Raw genomic sequence first — 14,483 nt, 5'->3', positions numbered from 1 at the left:
TGCTCTAGTCAGATGTGTCCCGAATCACTGGGAAAAGCTCCCTACTCATAAAGTTCCCGGCTCTATCGGATCCACTACATTCCAGCCAGTCCTCAACCTATTGGGTTTCACCTCCCCAGACCTCAAAATCAGTCAATCAAGCCAATCACATCCTCCCATGGGAATGAGGGGCAGCTCACTTTCTCGTTTCTACAAAGCCTGCCTTCCACATCCCCTTCTGGTTCACTCTGCTCTCAAGTGCAGCCCCTGCATGCCCTGCACGGACAAAGCATAAGTACTTGGCTGACCCCAGAAGTGCAAAACTGACTGTGAAGTTCACCTTTTTTCCATATCCCAATGTTGAAAGAAGGCTGAAATGGTGAATAATTCATCTTGCAGTGATGAGGAAGGTGGCTTTGTTGGTAAAGGCTTTGTGGTGCCCTGTGTGCCCTGCATGGACAAAGCATGTGTTTCCTCCACTCCCAGGCTGTAGGTTATGTGACTAATAAACTTTTGCCAGTCTCATTTGACCAGTATCATGTGTCATGTGTACTGCTATCTTGTACCATTTAGTGGGGGCCTCATTCTATGACTACAAACAGGACAACTGAACTCCTCATGAAGATGCAGTTTGGGGACAAGAGGAAATTATCAGTATCTCTGCACCAGAATCTGTCATTGTGAATCACCTAAAGGCAGAGGTTATCATTGTTATAAATACCTTTAAAGTAAGGGCCTTGGAGATGGGCAGAGCTTGGAAGTCTTTCACTAAGAGACAAAGATTCCCCGACACAAAAACTCTCTTGATCTACGGCTCTAGCTAAAATCTCGGTGCCCTAAAGCCAATCAGCACCTCTGCCAGTCAGTTTGGTGTGAAAATATGAAGTCTGAAACTGCTATAGACACTCTGCCATTATGAAAGTAAACTAACATTAGAGAAGACAAAGCAAAAAGACCAGAAGTAACTGTCTCCTTGGCACCTTTGAGCTACTGAGTCAAGCAAATTCTGGAGCCAGCTTTATCCCTGCCCTTCCCACTTATGTGAGACCACAAATCCCCTTTCTTATTTAAGTCAATTTGAGTATTTTTTCTATAACTTTTTGCTGCAGATATAAGCCTTCTGGTCAAAAAACCATAAGCAATAGTTTTCTGAACTATTTTTAAAAGTTTACAATTATTGTGATATTCCTAGATATCTTAAGATTTAAGCCTATACCTCTAAAATCATCAATTACTGATGGTTTCATGGAAAGAAAGTCTCATAGCTGCAAGACAGGTAAAACACTAAAGGGACTCAGGAATGGGAGTAACAGTAATGGTAGAATGTCAGGAAAATAATGCAGACGGTTAAGGCCTGGAAGAAGTCCAGATGAATGGTACTTATGTACCATAAAAGTAAGATTAAAATGTTCAAAGATGAGCCCCTTGTGATATGGGACAGGGGAAAGGAAGTGCTGGGTAGAGAAAGGCGGGTCCCTGGCTGGGGCTCCATCCTCGGACCTGTGCCGATGGACCTAGCTGAGGATAGGCACTCTTGCCTTTGCATCCAAGTGTTGCATTTTCCAAGACCACCCTGGCCCGCCATGCCCCCATCCTGTGCCTATAAAAACCCTCGAGACCCAAGCAGGTGGACACACAGGCAACTGGATGTCGAGAGGATCACATCAGTGAGGAATACACAAGCGGCTAGAAACGGAGAGTAACACACGGACAGGCACAGGCATGCCGGCAGGCCACCGACTGGCAGAACGATGCAGAGTTTGGCTAGGGCAGTCAGAGGAGAGCGCAGGCCACTGAATGGCCCGACTCCAAGGGAAACTTTCCCATTCCATCCCCTTCTGGCTTCCCCCATCTGCTGGAAACTACCTCCACTCAATAAAACCTTGCACTCATTCTCCAAGCCCAGATATGATCCAATTCTTCCAATGCATCAAGACAGGAACCCAGGATACAGACAGCCCTCTGTCCTTACAACAAAGTAGAGGGTCTAATTGAACTGGTTAACACAAGCTGCCTATAGACAGCTAAACTAAAAGAGCACCTTGTAACACCTGCCCACTGGAGCTTCAGCTGTAAACATTCACCCCTAGACACTGCCCTGGGGCTCCCTGCCCATCTGTATGCTTCCCTAGCGGTTTGAGCAGCCGGGCACTGAAGAAGCGAGCCCTACCCACATCGCACACCCTGCCAGGGTAACAAGGAAACTTTTACCATCTCACATGTAGGGAGGAAAAACTAGCAGGCATAAGTCAGGAAGTAGACTAGAAATCTTTTCAAGAGAACCGGATGGATTTAGAAGAGCTTAGCTATGTTATCCTCCGTGAATCTTGGTCAGTGTTTCTCAAATTTGATTAAAACCTATTAAGTGGGGGAGAGACCCTTATTCAGAAGGAAGGCAAGGAAGGAAAAAAATCATTAGCAGTAATTATGTTCTTCGAAATTGAAAATCCACCCTTAAACACTTCATTGTTATTTCCATTCTCCAGTTTGTGCCTCACCCCATCCCATTCCCAACTTAGCACTTTTTCTATATTCATAACATTCTGACATGGACTCAGAGAATCACAACGTGTGTCCCATCCCATCCTACTAGTAGATTTAGACAAATATAAAATAGTGAATTTGTATACATTTCGTATATATGGCTTGCTTGAACAATGTGAGATACACCCAGCAGGGAAAAGAACACAAACACTAAAGGAAGGCAACCAGATCCTGTATGAGGAGTGAAAATGCCTGTGCATAGAGCAACAAGAGTTGTGTGAAAAGATTGGGGTGAGTGGCTGGGCCCCAATTCTGATCATTGTTCTCAGGGCTTCCCATCACCTACAGAATAAAATTAAATTCTGTGCACAACACACAAACATGGACATTCCACCTATCTAACTAACCCACTCTATGGCCATTTGTTTTCCTTATACTGGACACTCAGGCAAGGATGAAATGCACGTACTACCTATAATATGCCCCTCCTCATTGTCTTAAAACATTATGTTATTGTTGTTTTATTTGTTATACATTTCTATCTAAATTTTACCACCAAAATGCACTTACATGTAACAGTTTTAGTAAAACTTTCCCTGGTATATGCAGACAGCCCTAAATATCACAGCATTCCCCCAATTATTGTTGTATTGCAGCCCAATATTTTTCAGTTTCAACTGCTTGCTTATATCCCTGGCCTATGGACAGAAAACATGTCTTATTTGTATTGATTTCTATGGTATCTACATGGTGCTTTGCACATGTTATGCCCAAAATAAATATTTGTTGTATAAATGAATGAATGAATGATGCCAGGAAGGCCAGCCTTATGAATTGGTAGTAAAATGTATTGGTTAGTTTTACGTGCACTATAAAATGCTTCTGAAACACAAATAATGTTCCTATATAGATGCAGGAAGTTAAGTGTCAGAAGAATTATTTTCTTAGTTTAATGGAAGACTTTAACTTTTGTTAAATATAAATGTTTTTTGAAAAGGTCCTTCTTTCTTATGTTTCTAGGCTATCCTAGATTCTTCACGATAACAACTAAAGTCCTCCCCTGAGTTTACTGCCTCTTCTCTGACTCCCTTTGATCCAAATATGCTGCCATTAATCAAGGCCTGTGCTCAGGGTTGATGTTGTTGACTAGTTACACTTTTGTAATAAGTTTCTGATAAATTACTGAAAGTTTTTTTAGTGATGGGTACACATACACCCCTGAAAGAGAAAGGAGGGGGATTGAAAAAATTGGGGGAATTGAAATCACAAATTTCAGGTACACTGAAGGCTAATGTACTTGTAAAGAAAGGCTTATTAATGGTGGTTTCCCTGGTCCACAATAAATCATGGTAGTTTAACTGACTAGCTAGATGGTGGAAATAAAGAAATTCCACACAGAGAACCTTGCATTTGGAATATAATCAATATACCCAATGACATAATATCAGACCTTAAAAAAATGACCCAAGTTACTCCAATTGAACCTTTGCACTTTGACCTCCATTAGTTTCTTTTGTTTGCTTCTGAAGTAAAATAGACACAAAGTAAAACTGCTTGATGGGTTTCCATGCAGAGAATGGATGGTGATAGCATCACAAAGTCTTATCAACAAGGCCACCTTCCTTATCACTGCAAGATGAATAATTCACCATTTCAGCCTTCTTTCAACATTGGGATATGGAAAGAAGGTGAGGTTTACAATCAGCTTTGCACTTCTGGGGTCAGCCAAGTACTTATCTTCAGAGCAGCAGAGAACGTTAATTTTACAAGGTCCTCTACTTGATCCTACTGCAATAGAAATCCAACCAGAACCTTATCATCCTAGGAGATCAGCCTTGGAGCTATAAGAGAATGAATTCACCTTGAAAAGAATGATCTCAGGCAGGGAAAGGGAAGAATTTTATTGCCACGAATTTGCAGTTTCACATATGAAAACTGCCTTTAATTTCTGCGTATCATTTTTACCTTTTAATTGGGATTTTATCTTTCCCCAGCACTTCAGCAAATACTAAGTTCAAGGTTTCTCAGTTTCTCTGACTCCATTACCCTAGGATGCTAGTAAGCCCTTAGCCATTTCACTTCACCTCCACTACAGGGTGTGTTCAAGGTCCAATGATAAAATTGGCCATATCTGTCTCTCATCTTCCTCTTTGTACACTTGTTTCACAATTTGGGAGGACTCCTTTGTCGTCCTCTTTATTTTAATCTTACATGCTGCTTTCAGCAAGTGAAGTATTAAACTAATTTATAATCAAGTTGGGATAGATCATGTGTTCTTTCATCCAGAAGGGAATTTTTTTCTTTAGGAAGGCACAAAATGGGAAGTAACACAGAAAGGTTAGTTTCTTGGTCATTTTTAAAAATCCACTCTTTGATTGCATTCATTCTACAAGCATTGATGAAATACGTGCTACACTTTGCAAACCAGAGATAATTGAGCAACACAGACCCTGTCCTTAAGAAATGCATCTTCTAGTGAAGACACGAGCATGCGGTAATTATGATGCACAGTGAGAAAGGGAATTATGGAGGCAGACTAGGGTATGATATATGCAAAAGTCTTTCTGCTAAAATTCTTATACTTCTCATGGATGATATATTTCCTAACGTTATGCTGAATTGGATATCAATGTCCAGATCTTCAGTGGTTCATATGTCATCTGTCCTGAAGCTGATCTCTCTCCCAGGCTTTCTTTTTCTATCTAGCCTTTCAAAATAGTCATTCTGTAACTTTAAAAAAGAAAGACTTACTATGGCATATTATCTTAGTAAGGTGAAGTATCAGAACCTGCCTCCAGGTCACCAAGCAAAGGGACAATTCAAAGTTTTGATAGTTTCTAGGTTGAGAAAGTGAATAACTCTGATGACTAAGAAATCCTTTTACAAATCAAGTTTCTAACATTTACCTTTGTCATCCAAAAGTCCTCCAAGATGTCTAAATAGCAGAAAGGAGAGCTTTATCGGCACTATCAGTTTGCAAGTCTGGAAGAGAAAGTCTCCAGTGTGGACCAAATGTGCTTTCTCTTTGAAGAGGGGAGGGGCAGGTTGGATTTTATGCCTCATAGGGCCAGTATTATACATATTCAGCAGGTTTGGGAGAAAAGCTATACAAATTTTTGAGAGGAACAGAGCACATTGCATGGGTAGCTATGTAGGTAAGGTACATCGCATGTTCACTTTGGGGAGGAATTTCAGCATTAAAATGAGGTGGAAGTTGGCTCTTTATGTAAGAAGATGAACTTGTCTGCAATAGCTTATGTAAAACGAAAGAATGCTCGTAAAGCCGATCTGGTCCTCTGACCAATCAGAGTTGTAGTGATCTAGGTTGTAAATCAGAGCTGATAGCTCCTATTGTTAGGGAGTTTAGTCATAGGAATTTAGAAATTTGTCATGCCACCCAGGCCCTGAACCCTTGACCTGTGGGTAACTTTGTTTCCTTAACTTTTAGGTGCATCTTACTTGATAAAGGGGAATCTATTCTCTCTGGGATCATAGCTTGAAACAAAATTGAGGAAGGACTAATTGAATTGCTGGAGTGTAGATTATTAACAACTTTTAATGCTAGGTCATCAACTGATTTTCTGTTTCTTTGCTTAAAAATTAGAAGGAAGTCAAAGGACTGAAAGGCATTGACATAACAAAAATCTGTTTATCCCCATCTATTCCTAGTCATTCCTCAGTATCTACAAGGAATTGGTTCAAGGACCCACATGGATACCAAAATCCACAGACACTCAAGGCAGTCCGCTGTGGAGAAAATTGCAGATGAGAAAAGGTGGTTCTTGGTATTTGTAGGTTCCACATCCTGCGAACAATGAATTACCTAATTGCAGCTGGTTTTATTTACCTGAAAAAGGTTTATCATGCTTAGTCTTGTAGGGGTGGAGAGAGTCCCAACTGTCTGTTAAGACTAAAACTGGGAAGAGGATTGGTCGTGAATTTGCCCTCGTTCTAGAAATAATTAATATTCATAATTAGATATATGAATTGAAAAAAGTTATAAATAAGGGCTTTTTTATGCCATAGATTGGTTCCAAGAATATTTTACTTTTTATATGTTAAATAATAATTTACCAAAATTTAACACAGTATTTAGACCATTTTGATAAAATATAATCTATAGTAATTACAATGATAATCAAGAAAAACTTCTTAATATTTATATGATTACAGGAAATTATTTATTAAAGAACATTTAAATACTCTTTACTTATTTACTTTATGTTGAAATCCTTTTATCAAGTGGCCGATAAAAGGTTTTCAACATAAAATATTAACTTCAGATATACTGCCTGGTAGAAATATAACTTCAAGGAAAGAAGAACTTCTTAAATACACATACAAATAAGATTAAGCAAGATGGAAGACAAGATCATTTCAGGGTGAGGGCATAGTAAGTACCAAAGTTTGTATTCCAGAAAAAAACTTGGCAAATTGGGGAGATTATTACCAAAGGATTGCTTGAAAAGGAAAGTGGAAATTGACTTAGTGGAGCAGTATTGTTGAAGGTGGCAACACATTAAAATTTCTAGAATGACTCTTTCCCTTCTTACCAATGAAGTACGTTGAGTTCTTATGGGACTTCAACCTTTTTTCAGAGTGCATTCAGGACAGTTCACATTTAATTCAAGGACTGTGATTTTTAAGCCTTGGCAAAAAGCCAGATGAGTTGAGTCTCAAATTACTTAGATTCTCTTGAACTTGAAAATAAATTCCAAAGTTTAGCTTTAGAGAGCTAAATGTCTCAGCAGCCAAGAAATTGAAGTTGACAATGGTCAGAAAAATGTCATAATCCTTGTTTCCACTCCTCACCTGAAATATTTTCAGAATATCCGAGTCCAGCTCGTACAGCTAGTATGTGAAATAGAGAATAGTTGAGTGTCAAGCATGTTGTCATTTTTGCTCGGTGAAGAATTCTATCTAACAGAAAGCCATAAGAAAAAAAGCAAGAGTGTTTCATTATCCTATTCTTGGAGACTTGAGTTCCCCTATCAAGTGAAAGTATGGGTAAGAGAATCTACATGAAACCACATAGCAGTTGGCTTCTGTAGATACCTGTAAATGAAGCAGAACAGAACAATGTAGAAGAGAGAGCCATTTTTTTTTCCTGGTCACATATAAAAAGTTCACAGGACAAGGATATTATTTATTTTAACTCCCAGAGTTTCAATAGTAAACATAGATGACTAAATGAAATCTTCCATTTATTTACAAAAGAAGAGGAAAAAGGAGGGGAGAAATCACATGAAGAGTTTTTAAAAATCTGAAACATAGAAGCTTCTAGCTTAGTTTCCATAACTTGAATTTATAATGAAATGGGAGAGTTCCCTGATTCCGCTCACAGGACGTGCAACAGGGGTGTGGCTCGCCTGCTTGATGACCCCACAACTCAAACGCCTACGGGGAGCATGCAGAAATGCAGGTGCAGAGGCAGGTGCGAGATCTTTTAGGCTCCTGCCCCATGGCAGTGTCTAGTGGTGGGTGTCTGCAACTCCCAAACCTCAAGTGGGTGTGTCTTATGAAGCTGTTTCATATTTGCCATCTGCAGTTGGCTTGTGTGTTAATCAGCTCAATGGACACTATCTTATCACAAGGGCAGAGGGCTAGTGTGACAGCCTTCTGTATTCTGAGCTCTTACCCAGTGTCCTGAAAGAATCGGACCACACACAGGCTTGAAGGATGACTGCAATGTTTCACTGAGTGGTGGAGGTGGCTCTCAGTGAGATAGATGGGGAACCAGAAGAGGGGATGGAGTGGGAAGGTGATCAGAGTCAGGCCACTCAGCTGCCAAACTCTTCCTCAACCACCCCAGGACAAACTTCCCTCAGTATCCAGATGTCCTTCCTCCTCTCTTTCTCTGCTGCGTTATTCTGCTGTTGCTGGTCTGCTGGTCTGTTGGTCCACTGGTGTGCTGATCTCAATTCAGCCACTTGTGTGTGTGTCCGCTAAGGTCTTAGGTTTACATGGGAGCAGGATGGGGGTACATCGTGGGCCAAAAGACAAGTTTTGGGGCATGAAAACAGGAATGCCTATCCTCATTTAGGGCCACAGGTCTTCAGGCTTGAGGGTGGGCCATTTGCCGGGGAACCATCCTCTTCTACCCAGTATTTCTCTGTATTCTGTCCATATCGATAATGACACAAATCATCATACATGTGTCTTTTTTTCCAGTGGCTCTAAAACCCTAACAAAGAGTGGGAAAAGGTAGCATTAACCAGGACTAATGTTTTTGAGATCTGGTGTGATGGAAAGGTGAGAGAAGAAGTGCACTGAGGTGACTGGCAAGAGAATTATCAAAATAATGGACTCTAGTACCAAAGCTGGATGGGGACAGGATTAGAGGCAGAAGTTGGTGTGGTGTAACTGCAAGTCTGCCCAAGCTCTTGGGCCCTTGGGGCAGTGGAGGGCAGAGAGTGGAAGTTTGCAAGGCATTGACAAAGAGCAGAAAGAAAAAGACTAATGATTACAGACCAATAAGCCTGAGAAATTGGTGAGACAGAGCCCAGATAAGATTGGAGTGGAGCCAGAGAGTGGTATTTGGGAACTTAGGACACTAGAGTGAAATTTAAGGTATTAGGTAAAAGGCAAGAAAAGAAATAATTTGGAAATTTGTTGGGGCAATTAGTCTGTTAATTTATACTATAAAAAAACAGATTCTCTGTCTTGTCCTGAACACTCTCATATAAAGCTGACATGTTATCTTAGAATTTCGCAAACACATCTGAGCTCTTTCTAAATGTATCAGGTCAAAGTCAGAGATGGGGGTTGTATCCAAATACTGAAAAGAAAAAAAGGGAGGACGGAGGAAGAGGAGAAGGAGAATGCATATGAATCTAATTCTATGTATTTTTTTTTTTTTGTAAAAACTAAACTTGAATTAAATAGCTTTTTCAAGTCACCTTGACTTTATCATGGCCTTAACATGAAATAAAAAGGAATAACTTCAGTCATCCTTTAATATGGGAAGCAATCCCATTAATAAAAGGGCTGATACTGCACCTGCTTAGGCATTTTTCTTGCTTTCCACCCCCTTGCACTGCATGACAAAAACAACAATGTGATATTTTATTGACAATTACTATGTGCCAGGCTCCAACAATACCTAAGTGTTAATACTTAGAGTTCCCAGTGTATCTCTCTTTTTCTCACACCTACATGATTTTTGTACATCCAGTTTCCTCTCTCTAGAATACACTTTCCCCCTTTTCTTCCTGCTGGGATATTCCTATCCTTTCTTAAAAACTTAGCCAATCAACACATACTTTATCACATTGACCCTCTTAGGCAGACAACAATGCATTTTCCTCTATTAAATTCATTATCTACTGCTATTGTCTTATAATTGATAGTGCCACTTTTCTGGCTACAAGATTGAGTTTATCTCCAAGACCAAACACATCATAAGGTAAATAAAAAACATTAAATGAATATTTGTTGAATTAGTAGTCTGATGCATGAATCAATTAATGAATAAATCTGCACCAATATATCCTGCACTGTTCTGTTCCAATAAATTACTGCTCACAAAGGGGAAAACATTAGGTTCCAGACATAATTTCCAAAGCAGGTAATATCCTTTATATTTTGAGAAGCTCTTGCAAAGACATCCTGCATTATTTGAATTACAATTTAATTTTGATAGTGACAATAATGTTTTTATTGGGAATTTCAAGAATGCTGATATCAATGACATTGGGTATCAAATACAAAATTGAAGTAGGATGACGAAGGTGGTTGAAACAGACATGCACCCTGCCACCACACTGAACTGAGACCACGTATTTCTCCTTCATACTGCACAACATCTTAGTCCTTCTGTTTCCCACTGACTCCCACTTCTCTCATTCGATAGGGAATTTTCTTTATTTTCACAGGATCTATCAGATATTGTTGGAAATGACACTGTAAGTAAATTAAGTACAGGATAGTATGGGCTGATGAAGTACTGTAATTTAATTTTATTGCATCAGTGGCAACAGTAAAATAAATGCACAGCATAACATGCTGAGATAGTCTATTGATCTTTTCAGTCAATATTGGATGAAAACTCCTAACAAAACATAAAATTACAATATTGTTAGAAAATATATTATTTTTAGTTTTGAATACTATAACAAATTTAGAAACATAATTGTTTATTTTACACACATCTAATATATATGTAGATGACCAAGAACTGAATTCACAGCTGATCAGAACATATATAATAATAATATATTTATCCCAAGGTTACTTATTATGTTACTTCCAGGGGTAGTCAGCCTAAGAGTAGGATAGGCCTTAAACATTTATAGTCAAGCAAAAGGATGTCACAAAATCCAGGTACCCAAAGGAACCTCATAGAGATAAAGTACATCCTTCTAAGAACCTCCCTCAGAGATAAAGTACATCCTTCTAAGAACCACACTGAATTTATAATCTTGATTATCTGTTTAACATAGTATACAAAAAAAGTGAGTTGGATATTAGAGATAATTATAAGGGAAAGCCAGAATTTCCATAATGACAAATGGTGGTTATTTTCTTGAAAGCAGAAGGCATGCTTCGGAAAATGGTCAAAAACAAACTAAATGAGCAAAGAAGTCTGAAGCCTTTCAATGCAGAGAGGATTGTTTCATGTACCTTAACAACAGTTTTGCACTTTTTTGGAGTGTAGTTTGCCTAGGAAATAATTGATCACAATTCTATTTTTATGGGGAGTCAAAAATGTTTTCAAATGTATTCAAATTTGACCTGAAAATACATCACAACTAGTAATTGATTCGGTTTTCTGTTGTAGTGGTCTTTTACTCCATATTGAAATCACTTTTGCAATTAGAAATTTGTTTATTAAATTTAACCAATATATGTTCAGTGCCTACTATGTGCCAGGTGCTGTGATAAGCACTTAAAGAGATGGAGAGATGAACAGTATATGATTATTATAATTAATAATTCAAAAATTTTAGTGAATCACTTCAATTTAAAACTTGGAAGTGTCTGCCATACCCCTTTTGGGGACGTATGAAGAATTAAGGTTATTATAAATCTGAGATGAGGGGATTCAGAATATATCATTACAAGAAATAGTGTTGATAACACTCTAAATCTGTGTATTCTTTATTCATTTCCAAGTGTTCCCATTCTACTTCATATTAGTTCTCACAATAAGCCTATAAGCAAAGAAATAGTAATATTCACTCCATTCAGCAGATGAGAATACCTCAAATCAAAGCGGTTATTTCAAGTTTTAACCTCAGAAAGTTAGAGGGAGAGTCTAGAATAATATAACATACATAATATAATAATATCCTGCAAACAACTACAGTGCCTCCTTCAGAGGCATTTTTACTCTCAACCATACACCAGGCAGTCTGCATTAGGGAAAACACTTTCGCTTGGATGTATGGAAGAGAACCCTAGAGGTCTGGACACAGGAAGACATAGAGAGGCCAAAGGAGCTTATTTGATTTCTATCATCCTCCTCACTGTTCTTCCTTACCCAGAGGGTAAGGAATTATATTTTATGTATTTTCTATCTATCTATCTATCTATCTATCTATCTATCTATCTATCTATCTACACACACACACACACACACATATATATAATTTATATAGTATAAAATACTCACATGCCCAGAGGAAAAATAGTGAACCAACATTCTTCTTTGCAGCTGGCATAAATCTTAATTCATTCTATGCATGTGATTAATACAACTTGCATTGCCTCTTCTGTAAAGGTGCTTCGTTCCAGTAGTACGGGTGGTTTCAACTACATACATAAGTCTGCTGGGGGGATGATAAAAACACATGTATTAACCGTATATCAACATGAAAATAATGTTTAAAAGGTTTAAGGAAGAAACAGAAGATTTAAAATAATTTTTCAAGATCTTCTAAGAGGAAACATGGAGAAGCTTCTAGGTCCCTAGGGAAAGAAAACCCAGGAAAAATTTAAAAGACCAGAAAGAGGTAATGGTTTTCTAACAGTACATTTTAAATGCTCCCCTTTTTAAAATATCTGAGGGAATTATTCTGCATGTGCCACCAAATATACAATAATACACAATTCCTTTGGACATTCAGTTTGTTTCACTACCTTAGCAGTCAATCATGAAAGCAAGCCGACTCTAGCTTTTATTTTTGTTATTCCAAACAGAAGAAAGAAACCTTCATGAGAATGCAGTGTAATTGGAGAGAAAAATAATTGCAGCATAAAAGAGGGGTTGAAGGGAAAGAGAAGAGGGCTAGAAGGAAAGGGCTTAGCAACTCAGAATGTGGCGAAAATCATTGCACCTGGAAAGAAGGGCATTGGCTTGCTATATCATTGCAAATCTCTGATAACAAAACCTTTACTCAGTCATCTTTGGATTGCTTCCAACTGCTACTGATATATTTTGAATTTAATAGATCAAGGTTAAACGTATGGTTGGATGCTGACTTGAGGGTATCTTCCTTCTGATAAAATCAGAAACTATTATTGCTAATTGTCTACTGAATTTCCTAGACGCCCAGGAATGAAAGACCTTAGTAGTCATCTAATTCCACTATACACCATTTTTCAGTAGTTGTATTCTTTCTGACTTTTAGCAGAGTGAAGGGGAAAGAAGCCCAGACTTACAAACAGGTGGTGAAAATATGAGTCTCAACTCCATCTCTGGCTATCTAGATGACCTCTGCCAGATGATTTAATCAGGCTGGGTCTTGTTTCATTTAAACTAAGGAAAGGATTACATTCTACATATGCTTATAAAATGTAATAAAGTTAATATCTTTTGAAAATATTCACTTCAATAGTCCTTGTAATTGATCCTGGTCAAAAATAAAACAAGAAAACAATTACTCCAATATTTATATGTTCTTTCACATTCCAATGGAAACCTTATAACACCTACGCAAGCTCCGTATCTAAATATCTAACACAAATATTAACACATTTTAAATAAATATATAATACACCTATAAATATCACAATAAGCTGGGCATGCAGCACTTTGGGAGGCCAAGATGGGCTAGAATTTGAGACTAGCCTGGACAAGATGGTGAAACCCCGACTCTACTAAAAATACACAAATTAGGCGGATGTGCTGGTGCACACCTGTAATCCCAGCTACTTGGGAGACTGAGGCAGGAGAATCACTTGAACCTGGGAGGCAGAGATTGCTCCTGAGCCAAGAACACGCCACTGCATTCCAGCCTGGGTGACAGAGTGAGATTCTGTAAATAAATATCACAATGATGCTGATTTATAAAATCGCAACTCTATCTAGAACAAAATCCTAGGATTGACTTACTGACTCTATGTTGTGGTTTTTCAGTATAAATTACTACTTGACATTGCTTTACTAAGAAAGCAAAGACCCAATACCACCTCCTACATCAATTCACAGTATCACACCTACTACATGGAAATAATTTGGGACTCTGTTTTCTTTTGCTTTACCCTTTCAAGTAATTCATTTATGTCAAAAGAAAAAATTGATTTGTGGATATTTAGTTGTTTTCTTCATTTATAAAATGTTGAGAGTTAAGATGTCTTTGTGGCTAGCCATTTTACAATAAATACGGGCGATATCTTCCTGTGTCATGGTTTTCCTTCTGAGGTTACTTAATGATACTGAGTGTGAATGAGACAATTATTTTGCTAGATGATGTCTTCTTTCCAGACTTTAAGTAATATCATATAAAATACAATAATCATAGCTTTATTTGATTTTTTTCTAAGTATTTACATGTACCAAGTCCTTTAATCCCCACAGCAGTCTGGGGAGATAGCTACTATTGTTATCACTATTTTGATAATGAGGAAACTGAGACAGACAGAGGATAAGTAACTAGCTAAAGGCAACACAGCTAGTAAGTGAAAAATGCCAGGATACGGACCCAGGCATTTAAGCCTACGGTCCATGTCTTAGCCAATATTGTGTAAGTTGAGAGCAACAGAATACACATTTTCAACTCCCTTAATAACTTATTCAGAGTGAAACATACACATATTGTTTCTTAGTGATGGTTTTATTTTTAAGGCAGTGAAGATTA

The 14,483-nt window shown here is 38.2% G+C and overlaps 1 long non-coding RNA gene across 1 annotated transcript in view; it reads right to left on the bottom strand.

Moving 5' to 3' along the window:
- The window catches only part of LOC105543934, a 602,815-nt gene that overhangs the window by 365,366 nt on the left and 222,966 nt on the right, over positions 1 to 14,483 (bottom strand). The window contains exon 3 of the long non-coding RNA XR_001006695.1: positions 12,077 to 12,233. This is a non-coding gene — a long non-coding RNA (uncharacterized LOC105543934). The remainder of the gene's footprint in view (positions 1 to 12,076; positions 12,234 to 14,483) is intronic.

Source organism: Mandrillus leucophaeus, unplaced genomic scaffold (genome assembly GCF_000951045.1).
Source record: "Mandrillus leucophaeus isolate KB7577 unplaced genomic scaffold, Mleu.le_1.0 Scaffold294, whole genome shotgun sequence".
Classification (NCBI taxonomy): domain Eukaryota; kingdom Metazoa; phylum Chordata; class Mammalia; order Primates; family Cercopithecidae; genus Mandrillus; species Mandrillus leucophaeus.
This window is presented reverse-complemented; position numbering and strand designations above follow the sequence as displayed.